Source organism: Staurois parvus, unplaced genomic scaffold (assembly GCF_062004578.1).
Source record: "Staurois parvus isolate SC_StPar_1 unplaced genomic scaffold, SC_StPar_1.0 ptg001234l, whole genome shotgun sequence".
In the NCBI taxonomy this organism is placed as follows: Eukaryota; Metazoa; Chordata; class Amphibia; order Anura; family Ranidae; genus Staurois; species Staurois parvus.
Window position 1 is genome coordinate 516,195 of NW_028319030.1, and position 16,973 is coordinate 533,167.

The following is a 16,973-nucleotide window of genomic DNA, read 5'->3' on the forward strand; positions in this document are numbered from 1 at the left end:
ATCAGGGGCCCTGGTGAACAAGTGCTCCGGTGCTTAGACTCCGCACTCTGGGGAGGCTCTACCAGGGGACTGATAGAGGTGCTGTCAGGCAGTCCGTTACACCATTACATAATTTCCCACATCAAATCAACCTATTTTAGACACCACTCTAAAAGTTAATTTCTCTCAGAAGCACTTTACTTAGTGATATGATGCCTTGTATGCGGAAATTTAACAAAGAGCTTATAGCTGTGGGAGACAGAGTTAACCACATTGAAAATAAAATGGGGGAATACGCCTCCACAATCAACAAATTAATTGATGCAAATGAGTCTAATGAAGAAGAACAGGTGTGGTTGAAGGCAAAACTTGCAGACCTAGAGGACAGGTCTAGGAGGAACAATGTTAAAATCAGAGGGATCCCAGAAACAGTAGTACTGGCATTACTCCATTCCTATGCTACTACTATGTTTTCATCTCTAATGCCAGACTTGTTCCCTTTGGAGCTTACAATAGATAGCATATGTCATATTCCCAAACCTCCACACATCTCAGAACATGTACCCAGGGACTTATTACTCCACATCCACTTTTTTCACATAAAGGAGCAACTAATGTTTTTAACAGAAGAGGAACACCGCTCCACCACTTATACTGATCTTCAATGTTACACAGATCTATCACAGCATACACTACTACTGCATAAAGGCTTGAATAATATCACAAAGGCCCTCTGGAACCACAACATTGGGTACAAGTGGGGCTATCCTACGAAGCTTGTCATCACCAACAATAGTACCACTCAGGTCATCACGTCGTGTAACAAAGGTTTGCAACTGCTGAAAACCTGGAATATTATTCCCAATGAAGCACCAAAAACACTGCCTCTCAGTAGCCCTAACAAAATAATACCAGATTGGAAGCGTGCACTAGGATTTTTTTAAAACCCCCAGTTTATACAAGAGTTTCTTATTTTCTATTGTTTTTTAGTTATTAGTGTTCTTGTTGTTCCGTGGACCAGGATATCGGACTGTACTGCCAGCTCCCCTCGCTGTACAAGATATGTACTCAGATACCATTACAAGGCCTTTATATATACCCAACTCCGCAACAATGACTGCCTGTTCCCAGAGGTCTCCATGCTTAACTCAGGGGAGTGTTAATGACAGGAAATTCAAAATTTACCAACATGCCAATCACCATTTTATCTGTTAATGCACATGGCCTGAATCATCCCACCAAAAAGAGCTTCATTGTGGAATGAGGCGGACCAATCGCAGTGTGATATCTTGTGTGTTCAGGAAACACACTTTCATCAAGAGTCGGCACCTAGATGCACCCATACAAATTTTCAACATTATTATACTGCAAACATGCCTGCGAAGAAGAGAGGAGTGATGATCGCGATAAGGGACTCTGTCTCATTCCAGCTACACAAGGAACTGAAAGATCCAGCAGGGCGTTTTCTGACCCTAATATGTGATATATAAAACGCTAGATTCACACTAGTAGCTATTTATGCACCAAATACGCACCAAATTCATTTTTTGAATGGCTTGATGAGGAAAATTAAGAAAATTCAGTAAGGATCCATCCTTCTCTGTGGTGACTTTAATATGGTTCCAGATCCACATGTAGATTCCACAATGACTTCTTCTGTTAGAACACCATCTCTGTTGCCTTTTATGTGTTCTCATGAGCTATATGATGCATGGCGATGTGTAAATGCGAATGAATGAGATTATACCTTTTTGTCTAATAGACATTGTACATACTCTAGAATTGATTTATTCTTGACAGACAGGTGGCTCCTGCCGAAAATCACTCAAGCTAAAATGAATGATATCACATGGTTGGACCAATCATCAATACTTCTCACAGTGGCTGATGCATATTCACAAACATCGACCACGGTGTGGTGTGCTAACACATATCTTACACACAATCCTGCTACTCAAAAATTTCTTGAGAGCCACCTGGCTGACTGCTTTGAAATTATTTCACCTTCCACAGATAACCCGTTTATCCTTTGAAATGCCCACAAAGCGTACATCTGAGGCATTTTCATTAAACTGGGTACGAATGGAAAGAAACAAAGACAGCGCAGGTTGGATGATCTTATCTCGGATATACGCTCCATAGAGGATCAAAACAAAGTATCACCTTCTCAACAATTAACTGTTAAACTATCTCAAGTAAGGCATGATTTGCGGCTGGTACTTTTGTACATTTATGAAAAGCAGGCCAAAAGAGTTAAAATGCAATTCTACTCCTCCGGTAATAAAGCGGGTAGGGTACTAGCTCGTATGATACAATGAGAATACCATTTCTAATCAATCCTAAATCTCATAACAAAGTCTATGGTCCTCAACATATTACGGACCTATTTAGTGAGTTCTTTATACAATTTGAGCCAAGATACTCAAACTCATCAGCCTCCCTACTCGGTATAGAGAATTTTTTGGCCAACATACAGATGCTGAAACTTTCTAGCTCACAACTTCAAAATTTGAATACTCCATTTTCCTTATCTGAAGTTCTCCAAACTATAGAAACTACACCCAGCAACAAATCTCCAGGTCCGGATGGACTAATTGGGGAATAGTATAAGAAATGTAAAAATACTTTATCTCCATATCTTATAAGGGTCTATGGTGAGGCAGCATTGAAGACATACTTCCCACCAGAGATGTTGGAGCTATGATAGTGACGTTACCTAAACCAGGAAAACCACCTGAAACTCCCCTTAATTTTAGGCCAATATCTCTCTTAAATAACGATATAAAAATATACACCAAATGTTGGTGTTATGACTGGTGGATATTCTGCCCGCCTTGATTCACCAAGATTGGTCAGGTTTCACCAAGAGAAGGCAGACTTCTGATGCTACTTGGAGAGTGATTAATTTAATTAATTTGGCTTGGAAGCATCGGACGCCCTCTCTGCTACTGGTGTTAGATGCAGAGAAGGCGTTTGACAGGGTGAATTGGTTATTTTTTCAAAGAGTACTTAATAAATTTGGATTTCAAGGACACATGCTTTCGGCAATTTTAGCCTTGTATCCCCTCCCATCAGCCAGGGTGTTAATGTCTGGTATGCTGTCTAAACCCTTCCAAATAACAAATGGCACTCGCCAGGGATACCCCTTATCTCCACTGATGTCTAACCTAATGATGGAGCCATTGGCCTCTGGTATTAGACAACACTCCAATATAACACCCCGATTTAACACCCCAATATAACACCCCGATTTAACACCCCAATATAACACCCCGATATAACACCCCAATACAACACCCCAATATAACACCCCGATATATAACACCCCGATATATAACACCCTGATATATAACACCCTGATATGACACCCCGATATAACACCCTGATATAACACCCCGATATAACACCCTGATATAACACCCCGATATAACACCCTGATATAACACCCCGATATAACAGGTTTACAATATAAAAGCAGTAAACATGTTATCAGCTTATTTGCATTACTTCTCCAATATGTATTATAAATTATCATATTATAAAGTTAATGAAGCTAAATCTCATATGCTTGACCTAGGAGTAACTCCGAAACATAAAGATAAATTACAGTCTGACGTCCCCTATACAGTTGCAAGAAAAAGTATGTGAACCCCTTGGGATTACGTGGAGTATGAGCATGAATTGGGCATAAAATGTGCTCTGAACGTCATCTAAGTCACAACAATAGAAGAACACAGTCTGCTGAACATAATACTACACAAACATTAGATGTTGCCATGGTTTAATTGCACATAACATGTAAACATTCACAGTGTAGGGAGGAAAAAGTATGTGAGGCCCTAGCTTAATGACTTCTCCCAGAGCTAATTGGAGCCAGGAGTGAGCCAACCTTGACTCCAATCAGTGTGATGATATTGGGTGTATTGTTGACAGCTGTCCTGCCCTTAAAAAACACACACCTGTTCTGGGTTTACTGGTTTCGAGAAGCACTGTCTGATGTGAACCGTGCCTCGCAGAAAAGAGCTCTCAGAAGACCTACGTCCAAGAATTGTCGACTTGAATGAAGCTGGAAAGGGTTACAAAAGTATCTCCAAAAGCCTTGATGTTCATGTGTCCATGGTAAGACAGACTGTCTACAAATGGAGAAAGTTTAGCACTGTTGCTACTCTCCCTAGGCGTGGTCGTCCTGTAAAAACGACTGCAAGAGCACAGCGCAGAATGCTGCATGAGGTAAAGAATAATCCCAGAGTGTCAGCTAAAGACCTACAGAAATCTCTGGCACATGCTAACATTTTTGTTGACACATCTACAATAAGGAAAACACGAAACAAGAATGGAGTACATGGGAGGACACCACGGAGGAAGCCATTGCTGTCCAAAAAGAATATTGCAGCACGTTTGAAGTTTGCAAAAGAGCACCTGGATGTTCCACAGCACTACTGGCAAAATATACTGTGGACAGATGAAACCAAGATTGAGTTGTTTGGGAAGAACACACAACACTATGTGTGGAGAAAAAAAGGCCCAGCACACCAACATCAAACCTCATCCCCACTGTAAAACATGGCGGAGGGAGCATCATGGTTTGGGGCTGCTTTGCTGCCTCAGGGCCTGGACGGATTGTTGTCATTGATAGGAAAATGAATTCCAGAGTTTATCAAGACATTTTGCAGGAAAACGTACGACCATCTGTCCGCCAACTGAAACTCCGCAGAGGATGGGTGATGCAACAGGACAATGACCCAAAGCATACAAGTAATTCAACAAAACAATGGCTGCAACAGCACAGAATACGCCTTCTGGAGTGGCCCAGTCAGAGTCCTGACCTCAACCCGATTGAAATGCTGTGGCATGACCTTAAGAGAGCGATTCACACCGGACATCCCAAGAATATTGCTACACTGAAACAGTTTTGTGAAGAGGAGTGGTCCAAAATTACTCCAGATCGTTGTGCAGGTCTGATCTGCAACTACAGGAAATGTTTGGTTGAGGTTATTGCTGCCAAAGGAGGGTCAACCAGTTAAGTCCAAAGGTTCACATACTTTTTCCTCCCTGCACTGTGAATGTTTACATGTTATGTGCAATTAAACCATGGCAACATCTAATGTTTGTGTAGTATTATGTTCAGCAGACTGTGTTCTTCTATTGTTGTGACTTAATTGACGTTCAGAGCACATTTTATGCCCAATTCATGCAAAACTCCACGTAATCCCAAGGGGTTCACATACTTTTTCTTGCAACTGTATATGGCAGGATTCAGGTATAACATATTTGGGAATTACACTTACCAATCGTCCCCAGAAACTATTTAAAGCTAACTATCTTTCTTTGGAAACTAGATTAAATAAAAGTCTTTTATCTTGAACTAAGCACACATTTTCATGGTCCGGAAGATTAACGGCGTTTAAAATGCAGATATTACCCCAAATTTTGTATGTATTTCGCTCTGTACCCATACCAGCTAATAAGAAATTATTTCATACTCTACAGTCTATCCTACACAGATTCCTCTGGGAAGGGAAAAAAGCAAGATGTACATTTACTAAACTGATTAAAATGAGATCCGCAGGAGGAATGGGACTAGCAGTCATCTCTGACTACCATATAGCTGCAATTTTGGCTCAGTTGTGGTATTGGTTCCCATACACACCTACCTCTTTATGGAAGGAGCTTCAACAAACACAAATTTCATGTGAGAATTTATACGTGTAATTATTAGCTTATCCCTACCTTAAAAATGAACCAAAAAATCTCTAACCAACAATCTTAGTGACTTTGAGAGCTTGGAAAACACTTACCCTCTCTATTAACAATCCACTTTCATCTCCTAGAATACATTTGCCTGTTCCAGTATCCATATTCACTAAAGTACACATTATCCACGACTATGCGCTAATCTGTGGGAGATAACTCATAAAATCATCTTAAGGTGGTATTTTACTCCGCACAGGCTACCTAAATTTCATTCTACACAATGTCCTTTATGCTGGAGAGAATGTCAACATACTGGAACTTTATACCATATTCTTTGGTCATGTAGTAAATCGGATAGCTTCTGGCCCTCAGTGTTTGATATCCTCAACCGAATTATTGGCTTGCCTATCCCACCCTCTCCATCATTAGCCATATTGAACCTAGGGATGGAGGATATTCCTCCTTCCTATAGACAATTCACAACACATTTATTCTTGGCTGCAAAACTGACACTCCTACGCATATGGAGATCCTCAATCTCCCCAAGTATAACTGAAACTGTACAGACACTTCATACTCACCTTACATATCAAAACATGCTTGCAGTTAATACCGGTAAATATTCCATCTTTAATACACTTTGGCAGATTTGGAATTAGTGGTACTCCTCTTATAGGAAATCACAAATGTAAAATATATTCTAGCATGTCTTGTATCATAGCTGGGGTGGCTGGGTGGGGGTCCAGTTTCTTGGTCATTGTGTCACGGAGCATTTCCATTATGTTATTTATATGTTTCATAATCTATCTTCGTGACAACTGTGACTTAAATAAATAATTATATCTGAAAGTACAGGATAAAGCATGCTCATAACATGCCAATATTTTTCTGAAAATGTTTCATGACCTCAAGATGATGTCTCAGTTGATTACTGTCACACCTTATTTGATTTTGATTTTGTTTCTGTTTATTTGAAATACACAATAAAGAATTATTGAAATGAAGAAATGAGTTGTAGTGTCCACTTGTCGGTGAGGAAAAAGTCTATCCTGGAGTATGAGAGTTGGGAGGGTGAGAAGTATGAGTAGTCCCTTTTGGAGCCGTGTTGGCATCTCCAGATATCATATACAGTCATGGCCGAAATTGTTGGCACCCTTGATATTTCTCCAGGAAATCATGTATTTCTCACGAAACGTATTGCATTAACACATGTTTTGCTATACACATGTTTATTCCCTTTGTGTGTATTGGGACAAAACAAAAAAAGGGAGGAAAGAAAGCAAATTCGACATAATGTCACACAAACCTCCAAAAATGGGCTGGACAAAAGTATTGGCACCCTTTCACAACTGCGGATAAATAAGAATGTTACAAGCATGTGATGCTCCTGTAAACTCACCTGGGGCAAGTAACAGGTGTGGGCAATATAGAAATCACACCTGAAAGCAGATAAAAAGGAGAGACGTTCACTTAACCTTTGCATTGTGTGTCTGTCTGTGCCACACTAAGCATGGACAACAGAAAGAGGAGACGAGAACTGTCTGAGGACCTGAGAACCAAAATTGTGGCAAAATATCAACAATCTCAAGGTTACAAGTCCATCTCCAGAGAACTAGATTTGCCTTTGTCCACAGTGCGCAACATTATCAAGAAGTTTGCAACCCATGGCACTGTAGCTAATCTCCCTGGTCGTGGACGGATGAGGAAAATTGATGAAAGATTGCAACGCAGAATAGTCCGGATGGTGGATAAGCAGCCCCAAACATGTTCCAAAGACATTCAAGCTGTCCTGCAGGCTCAGGGAGCATCAGTGTCAGCGCGAACTATCCGTCGACATTTAAATGAAATGAAACGCTATGGCAGGAGACCCAGGAGGACCCCACTGCTGACACAGAGACATAAAAAAGCAAGACTACAGTTTGCCAAAATGTACTTGAGTAAGCCAAAAGCCTTCTGGGAAAACGTCTTGTGGACAGATGAGACCAAGATAGAGCTTTTCGGTAAAGCACATCATTCTACTGTTTACCGAAAACGGAATGAGGCCTACAAAGAACAAAACACAGTACCTACGGTAAAATATGGTGGAGGTTCAATGATGTTTTGGGGTTGTTTTGCTGCCTCTGGCACTGGGTGCCTTGACTGTGTGCAAGGCATCATGAAATCTGAGGATTACCAAAGGATTTTGGGTCGCACTGTAGGGCCCAGTGTCAGAAAGCTGGGTTTGCGTCCAAGATCCTGGGTCTTCCAGCAGGACAATGACCCCAAACATACGTCAAAAAGCACTCAGAAATGGATGGCAAAGAAGCGCTGGAGAGTTCTGAAGTGGCCAGCAATGAGCCCAGATCTAAATCCCATTGAACACCTGTGGAGAGATCTTAAAATTGCTGTTGGGAAAAGGTGTCCTTCCAATAAGAGAGACCTGGAGCTGTTTGCAAAGGAAGAGTGGTCCAAAATTCCGGGTGAGAGGTGTCAGAAGCTTATTGATGGTTATAGGAAGCGACTGATTTCAGTTATGTTTTCCAAAGGGTGTGCAACCAAATATTAAGTTAAGGGTGCCAATACTTTTGTCCAGCCCATTTTTGGGGTTTTGTGTGACATTATGTCATATTTGCTTTTCTGCCTCTGTTTTATATTTGTTCCAATACATACAAAGGGAATAAACATGTGTATAGCAAAACATGTGTTAATGCAATACCTTTTTTGTGTGAAATACTTGATTTTCAGGAAAAATATCAAGGGTGCCAACAATTTCGGCCATGACTGTAGGTCATTCTTTTGGAGAAATTGTTCAAGGCTACTTTTTGAGACACCTTTTCCAGAAGAGGTGTCCATTTGTATATTGTTTACTATGTTGAAGTCTCCCCCGATTAGTAGTTGACCTTGTTTCATTGATGATATTTTGGTAATGAGTTGTTTGTAGAATCGTAGTTGGTTTGAATTAGGGCCATATACATTTACCAATGTGAAGAGGTTATTTTCTATCAGTCCCACTAGAATGTGGAAGCGGCCGGAAGGGTCAGCATATTCTGAATGGAGTTGAAAGTGGAGTGAGTCTTTGTTTTTTTGTGGTGGGAAGCTAAGAATCGTGTTGTGAAAGTTTTGAGGTGGAAGGACGGTGTCTTAGATAAAGCAAAGTGGGTCTCCAGTACAAAGATGATGTCAGTATAAAGGGCGGCTAGTTCCTTGTTTAGGAAAGACCTTTTTAAAGGAGAGTTAAGTCCTCTCACATTCAGTGAGGCTATGTTAATCATCTTGTGATGGTGGTCTGGTTAGATGGGTCTGAGATGAATTATATCTGCACAAAGTAGTTGAGCAGGTTGGTGTAAGATTTACAGATGTTTGAACAGTGCTGCGTGAAGCTTGTGGTGGTATTGTGAACCGGTGTTGAGATTCTATGTGCGGAAAGTTGGTACTCGTATGCTGGTCTTGTGAAGCTATTTGTCAAGGAAGTTTAGGGTGGTGACGGAGTATTGAAGACTGGATAAGGGTAGTAAGAAGAACAAGAAAAACTGCAGGTTAAAAAAACTTGCCAACGGTGCAAGAAACATGGGTGGTCTGGAGTGACTACTGACATAGTGGGGCGTGAGGAAATATTCGAGAACAAGTAGTTGTCATTTAGAAATGTCCACAAAGAAGTAAACAGAGCTGTAGTTAGAGATAGGCCTAATCTCTACAGCAGCGGATTGGGATGAATTGCTTGGGACTCCGACTTGCTTGAAGATAGCGTTCAGGTCCATTCACCCTCCATTTGGTGGGGCTGGTTACGGTCAATCCTACGGTCTTCGACTGGGACTATATTCCATTCATTGAGGAGATTTATGCTGTCATCTATATTTTTGATAGCGAATGATCTGCCTTGGTGTCTGACTATGAGTTTGGTTAGAAAGCCCCATTGGTAACTTATACCGTTGTTTCTGAGAGCTTTGATGATCGAGATTAATTTCTTCCTGTTAAGGAGGGTTTCTTTGGAGAGGTCCGCATATAGTTTAATTCCTTTATGAGATGCAAGGAGGGCTGCGGGGTTTCTGGCAGCCGCCATTATTTTTTATTTAATTTGGTAATATGGTAGAAGTGAACCCAGATTAGTACGTCTCTTGGGGTGGATGCTGGTAAAAATGAGGGTTTTGGTATTCTATGTGCTCTGTCAACTGCAATTTCAATCATGTTGATTGAAGGGATTAGATGCTTGATCAATTGTTGGTAGAAGGGCGTCGTTGGTGATTGATTCAGAGATTCTGTGTATTTTTATGTTGTTTCTTCTGGAGCGGTCTTCTAAGTCCGCTATTTTATTTTTCATTTGGAGGATTTCAGATTCATGATCTGTGTGTGTGTCAACTACTGTGTTATAGACTGTGAACATTGCAGCCATTTTGTTTTCAATGTGGTGTATACGTTTGGAGTGATCCGTTATGGCGTTTGAGATAGGAGATATTATATTTGAAATGTCGCTATGTAAGGTTTGCCTTAATGAGAACAACATATTTTTCATCGCCAGTTCTGACAAGGGTTGATCTGAAGCTGGAAATTCCTCAATTGCGGATTGTAATTGTAATGTAGGAATAGGAATGGCATCTGAGGAATTAGGATCTGGAATTACAGGGCCTTCTATTCTTGGTCTAGATTTGGCAGGACTTCTGTATGTGGGGGATAGAGGAGGAGAGGACTCAGCTGGATCTCCATCATACAGGGAAACCAGGAGCCTGGGGTCCGGAGTATAGCTGTGTGTGGCTGGATCAGTAATGGAGCCTCTGTGCTGTGAGGTGCTGGCATCATTTTGGCTCCTTGTATACAGGGCCAGGTAAACGTCTGTGAGCCGCTGAGGGTGACCAGAGGACTTTCTTCTTCTGGGCATGATGTTGGAGGGTGTCGGGGAGTTATACCTCTTAGCGATTTATGTTGGAGTCCTCTGGTCGCTCCTAAAACTCGCTGCTGTAGCAGTGAGGCAGTGGAGCTGTGCTAGCAAGCAGCCATCTTAGGTGCCGGATGCCCATGAGCCCCATAACATGCTTTAAAACTGCGCATGCCCCATGCAGTGGCAACAAACTGCATACATTTTTAATATCCATAGGCAACACTTTAAAAGCCTTTACAAGCTACCATTTTAAATTTACAGAGGAGGTCTAGTGCCAGAATTACTGCCCTTGATCTGACGTTCGCGGCAATACCTCACATGCATGGTGCAACCGCTGTTTACATACTGGCACAGGGTCAACGCTCGCACATACAGGTGCAAGCGTGCGCGGGGGGGCGAGGGTGCTTTTTTTTAAAGTTATTTTGATTTTTTTTTTACTTTTTTTACACTGTACCTTTCATTTTTTTGATCACTTTTAATGCTATCACAGGGAATGCAAATATCCCCTATACCTTCAATGGGTATTGTCATATATTCTTTTTTTAGGATTCTGGGGTCTATCAGACTCTGGATATCTCCTTTGTCCTTACATTATCTAATCTCACCAATAACGGTGTAATCAGATGCTTTCCCAATTTACAAATGGCGCTGTTTAAATTGTAAAATTGAAGTGATGAAATGCTGGTAGCTTTCTTAGACTATAGAGATGATTGGCACCATTCCGGTCTCCAATCAGCTCTATGGTCAGCTGGCAGAAACACCGGCTGCATTCTCAGGTTCCCCTGATGGCACGGGACTGCCCGAAAAGGCTGTGGAAGGCAACGGGAGAGGGGGGGCATCATCTCTCACTGCTTGTAAAAGCAATCCTGTAGCTAATTAGCCACTAGGATTGCTTTTACATGAAATCCAATCGATGGCTGAAAAAAACAATACCAGGATGATGCTTGCAGCCTTAGGCATCATCCTGGTATAAGCAAGTCCAGTGATGTACCAGTATGTCGCTGGTCCTTGTTGGGTATATATACTATGTTCTTTTTTTTTTGCATGCAGCCTGTGGGCTGAATGAAAAAAAGAGAAGAAATCTCTGCCAGAAAAAGTGTGTAGTATGCCCTCCATTAGAATATACCGCCCTGCATCCACCCACTTCTAATAGTGGGCATTAGGTCACATGGTGCCACATGTGCCAATTCCAAGATTGTACAAATGTCTAAATAGTGGCACACTTGAAAAAAAATTGTCCACGTATAAGTGGTACCCCATATGGAAAAAGGATGATACCAAGTCCCAAACTATCTTGCCACTACTCCCCATGTAGTCTGGGCATCCGGGGGGGCTCTTTTCCCTTGTGAATCCAAAACTTATAGTATAGCCTGATGTCCTCTCACAGGTCTTATACATCTTGGCCCCATATCTGGCACGCTTGCTGGGGAGAAATTGTTTGAATGAAAGGCGACCAGAAAAATTAGTGAGGGGCTCATCAACGCAGATGTTTTGCTGGGGAGTATAGACATCTGCAAATTTTTGGTTAAGGTGATTTGCGAGGGGCTGAATTTTGTGGAGCCGGTCAAATTCAGGGTCACCCCGAGGATGACAGAGTGTATTGTTGTTAAAATGCATAAAACATATTATATACTCTCATATCTATGCCTGGCCATGGCAGCAGAGCAGACGGGCATGTGATGAATCGGGTCTGTGGACCAATACAAATGCAATTTATTTTTTTATGCACATGTCGAGGGTTAGGCCCCCCAAAAGTTTAATTCGGAAACCGTAATGGGTTTCCATGCGAATGGTCTGGCAAGGTTTGAATTTGGGTTGGCGGTGATAAATTGTTGTGCATATAAATTGCTTTGATCCACAATCAATGCATACAGATCTTCCGTGAAAAGCAGCTCCAAAAATCAAAGGGAGGAGGTAAATATGCTGTTTCCACCTGAATTCTAGGTTGGGCAGTGAATGGGGGAAGTACGGGTGCTGCAGAATTTGTGGGCTGCCAATCAGGATTTGCAAGCACATCCAGAAGGATAATAGGGGCTCTGCGGGCCTGTGTGCAAATTCTTGGTGGTTGCAGGACAATACTTGTGCTCGCCACCGCACCAGTTTGTACTGCACTTGTGGGAGTCACCAAGCCACCAAGTGATACTGCAGTGCTGGTATGCGAAATACCAGGATGTACTAGGCCGCTGGTGCTCGCAAGTTCACCAAAGGTAGCGTGGCACTAGTACTGGCACTCTGCTGCATATGAGAATCATCAAAATTTACCGGCAAATGCAAGCAGAGATCAGGCTACATTCTGCCAACACTGCGGTTTTGTGTGCAATGTATCAAGAAGTGACAGTGACCTACTGACACTGCATTTGCTGGGAGAGAAGAGGGGGGGTAAGCGTAGGGGCTAAACGCAGGTGTTGGCAGGTGCCGGGGCTGATCCCGCTAATGCTGCGTTTTTGGGGACACTATACTAATGTGAACGCTGGTATAGTGCTGATCTGATCAAAGATATTGATCTTGATCTGTTCAGACACTTTACTAGCAATGGAGTTTTATTGTGTATGAGAGTGTTCCTGGCAATCAAGGGGTTAAATGTGATGACTGATGTACTGACAGGCAATCTGACGCCATCTTGGAGGAGCGTGAAAACCATGGGAGCGCGAATCACATATATATACATGATTTTGAGAACCCGTGCCGCCCTGTAGCAGTATTTCTGCAATAGGGTGGTCAGGAAGCCGTTTCAGAAGCGGTTGTGTTAAGGAGTTGTGTTACTTTAACTGACAATTGCGCGGTCATGCAACGCTGTACCCAAATTAAATTTATGTCCTTTTTTCCCCATGAATTGGGCTTTCTTTTGGTGGTATTTGATCACCTGTGCATTTTTTATTTTATGCGGTATAAAAAAAAAGCCCGACAATTTTGAGAAAAAAACATTTTGGACTTTTTGCTATAAAACATGTCCAGTAAAAAAATTGAAAAAATCTAATTTCATAATAAATTTTCGGTCAAAATGTATTCTGCTCCGTGTCTTTACTAAAAAAATCCCAATACGTATAAATTAATTGGTTTATGTGAAAGTTAAAGCGTCTACAAATGGCGGTATAGATTCTGGATTTTGTTTTTTAAATACTAATAATAGTGGCGATCAGCGACTTATGAAGGGACTGCAGTGGATATTTTGACACTGGGGGGGAACTGACTTGGGATCACTGACATCCCCAGTGACATCAATACAGTGATCAGTGCTAAAGAAAAGCACTGACACTGTACTAATGGGACTGGGGAGGAAGGGGTTAACAATGAGAGGCAATCAAAGGGTTAATTGTGTGATGGGAGTGTTGGAGTGTTTTACTAGGGGGGGGGTGTGCTCAGCCATCCCGAGCAGTGTGCCAAACTGACAGGGAGGAGAGCTGCATTGTAAACAATGCAGTTGTCCTCCCTGTCGGTGTTTGTAGCAATCACTGGGCTCCGGCGGGCAATAACCCGTCGGGACCCGGTGATTGACTCCCGGGGCTGCAATCAGCTCGCGTGCGCCCTCTACCCGGAAATGCAGGATCACGTTTATATACGTGATCCTGCGCACAGGGGCCGCCTTGTCACATTATATGTACTGGGGGCAGTCCCCTATTGGTTAAATAGGAATCAAAATGAAATGAAACAAAACTAATTTTTTTATTCTGCACCTGAAAGGTCTTTTTATATACATGGAGAAATCCTGGTGGGACATCCTGGACCATGTACACTTACCTGTGGGGAAGTCTTATGAAACTTGAATAATAAACCGATTTTTCTACATCTGCCAAGAGAATGGATTTGTTGAATTGAGAGTAGCAATGTGGGGAATCCTACCTAAAGAGTACCCAGATAAATCTAGGAGAAGAGGCCGACATGAGTATCTGTTTAATCAAACCCTATGGTGAAAAAGCATTGTTTGACCCACTTACTGTAATTATAGGGGTCAGTACATTCTGGGGATCCTTTATTTTTTTCCCAAAGCCCACAGAGCACACTGGTGGAATATTTTCTGAGAGTTGAAGACTTTGGTGAATATAAAGGATAATTTGTTGATCACAGACTTCACTATTGAGATCTTTGAATGTCATCATATCATATATGTTATATTCATCTAAGTATTACACTACATTGTATGTGAAGGGAATTGGATATAATCACTTTGATATTTGAGAGGTTTCACTAACTAGTGCTGATATTTTTGTGTTCACTTTGTGAATACCAGGGTGTGTATTCCTTTTGGCTGCTGGCTAATAGGTTAGACCTGTTAGAGGATATGTGCTTTTTATAGCGCATTTCTCATATATATGACAATTTATAAAAATGTATATAAAGTTACTGTAAACTTCCGTATTTATTTTAATGCAAAATGTTCAGTTTTGGTATTCAGTCCCTTTAGAGACCATTGTGTCTAAAGGGTTTTCTTTTCAAAGAATGGGTGCAGGTACCCCCCACTTCTGAGTCACTTCTTGTTTTCACCCCCCCTACCCACCTCCAAGCACCGTCCCTTGGTTCTACCCCCCTACCCACCTCCAAGCACAGTCCCTTGGTTCTACCCCTCTACCCACCTCCAAGCACCATCACTTGGTTCTCCCCCCTACTCACCTCTAAGCACCATCCCCTGATTCTACCCCCTATCCACCTCCATGCACTGTCCCTTGATCCACCCCAGTAACAATAGAACCCAGCCAAGGACAATGAATCTCCTAGCAGCCAGCAACAATAGACCCTCCAGAAGCCATCAACAACAGATCCCTGCCAACAGCAATTGACCCCACCAGCCACATAAGACCCCCCCCCAGCAACAAAAGATACCCCACCAGCAAAATTAAACCAGAAACAATAGCCTCCCTCACACAATAATAGATTCCCCCCAGCAACAATAGCCCCTCCAGCACACCCCACCATCCCTTGTCATTACATACTTTCAGTGGGGGAGGCACTTGAACTATGTTCCCCCTTGTTCCCACTGAAAAAAATGCTCTGGTGTCCAACTCTTATAGCCACTTGAATTCTTGTTTTGACTTTCTATGCACATAATTACCACCTCTCCAGCCTGGTCTTATGACCTTAATCCCTCAGAACTTGCCTACTGATATTATGTTTGTAGCACCCTCCTAGTTAGCTAGGGAGAGCTAGAGTTTAATTTCTTGTTAGAGGCTGAGTAGTGGCCTGGTGTGATAGTTAGCAGGGTCAAATTTGGGTCAGGGCTGAGAGGCTCTGCAGAGCAGCTCACTTATACCTCTGACTGATCTAGAGACTTGGAGGAGTCTCTAGAGCTCTGTGGACAGGGGTGAGGAGAAGACAGTCTGCACTCTCAAGGGATCCTGGCCAATACTAAACAGGAGTCTTGGCATGGGGTCAGAACAGCACTTAAGAGTGTCTGAGTCTGTTGAGCAGCAGGAAAGTTTGAGGGAAGATGGAGTGAGAAGGATGAGGTGCAGAAGCCTGGGAGGGGGCCCAGTTGGGAAAGGGCTCACCTCCAGGAAGTGGTGCCGGAGAGGAGGAAAGCTCAGACCTCATCAGCCCCCAGAGAGAAGTCCACCTGTGCAGCAGGGAAGTAGCTGGCCCAGTGGAAGGCCTGGAAGCAGCTATCAACCCACCAGCTCATAGACATAGGTGAGTAATCCTACACCCCCCAGGCCAGTTGAGGGGAAAGAAGCACTCTGGTGGGAAACTGGATTAGCTCCTTGCCCAGGACTGTTTCACATCAAAGTGGCAGGCACAGGATCCCATGTCCAGGGATTCCTTCAGACAGATGGATAGAGGAGGTTTATGTGGGGTCTGGGGTGGTACACCAGGAGACACTGGAGAGCTCTCCAAGAAGAGGATTGTTTGTCTAAAAGACTTGTACATAGTTCCAGGAAGTTGTCCTCAATTGCAGTTCCATTAGCCATCCCATACACCACTTATCTCATCCACGTTAAATTCCCTTAATAGACCCTAACCCCCCCCCCCCCCAAGCTCAAGGACTGTTTACTGTCTCTGGAATTGAAGTCTGTGGAAGATGCATGCTGTGTTAGCAACAAACAATCAGATTTCAGTCTGTTGAATCCTATATATTGTTGTTTCGGCAGATACCATTGCTTTTGGCAGTCACATGACAAACCAAACAGACAGAATATACAAACAAATAGACAGGGCTTTCTTTATTTAGTACAGACTTAGACATGAAAGAATCTCCTTGGACCAATTGGATAGGGGTTTCAACAACGTAGTCTGGAAGAAGTTCCTCCATGTAGATCTCTCCAGAGGGATATGACTTCCCAGTTGCAGGACTGTTAGGCTTGTACCTGAAAGACTAAACAGTCTACCCTCTGGACACACGTTAGGAGGTCGCCTCTTAGGGGCAGGTTAGGTATCCACAAGCCATATTAATATAGCACTCCACACCATTGCATTTTCTGAAAAGAAAGCTCTTTATGCAGCAAACCCAGGGACACGT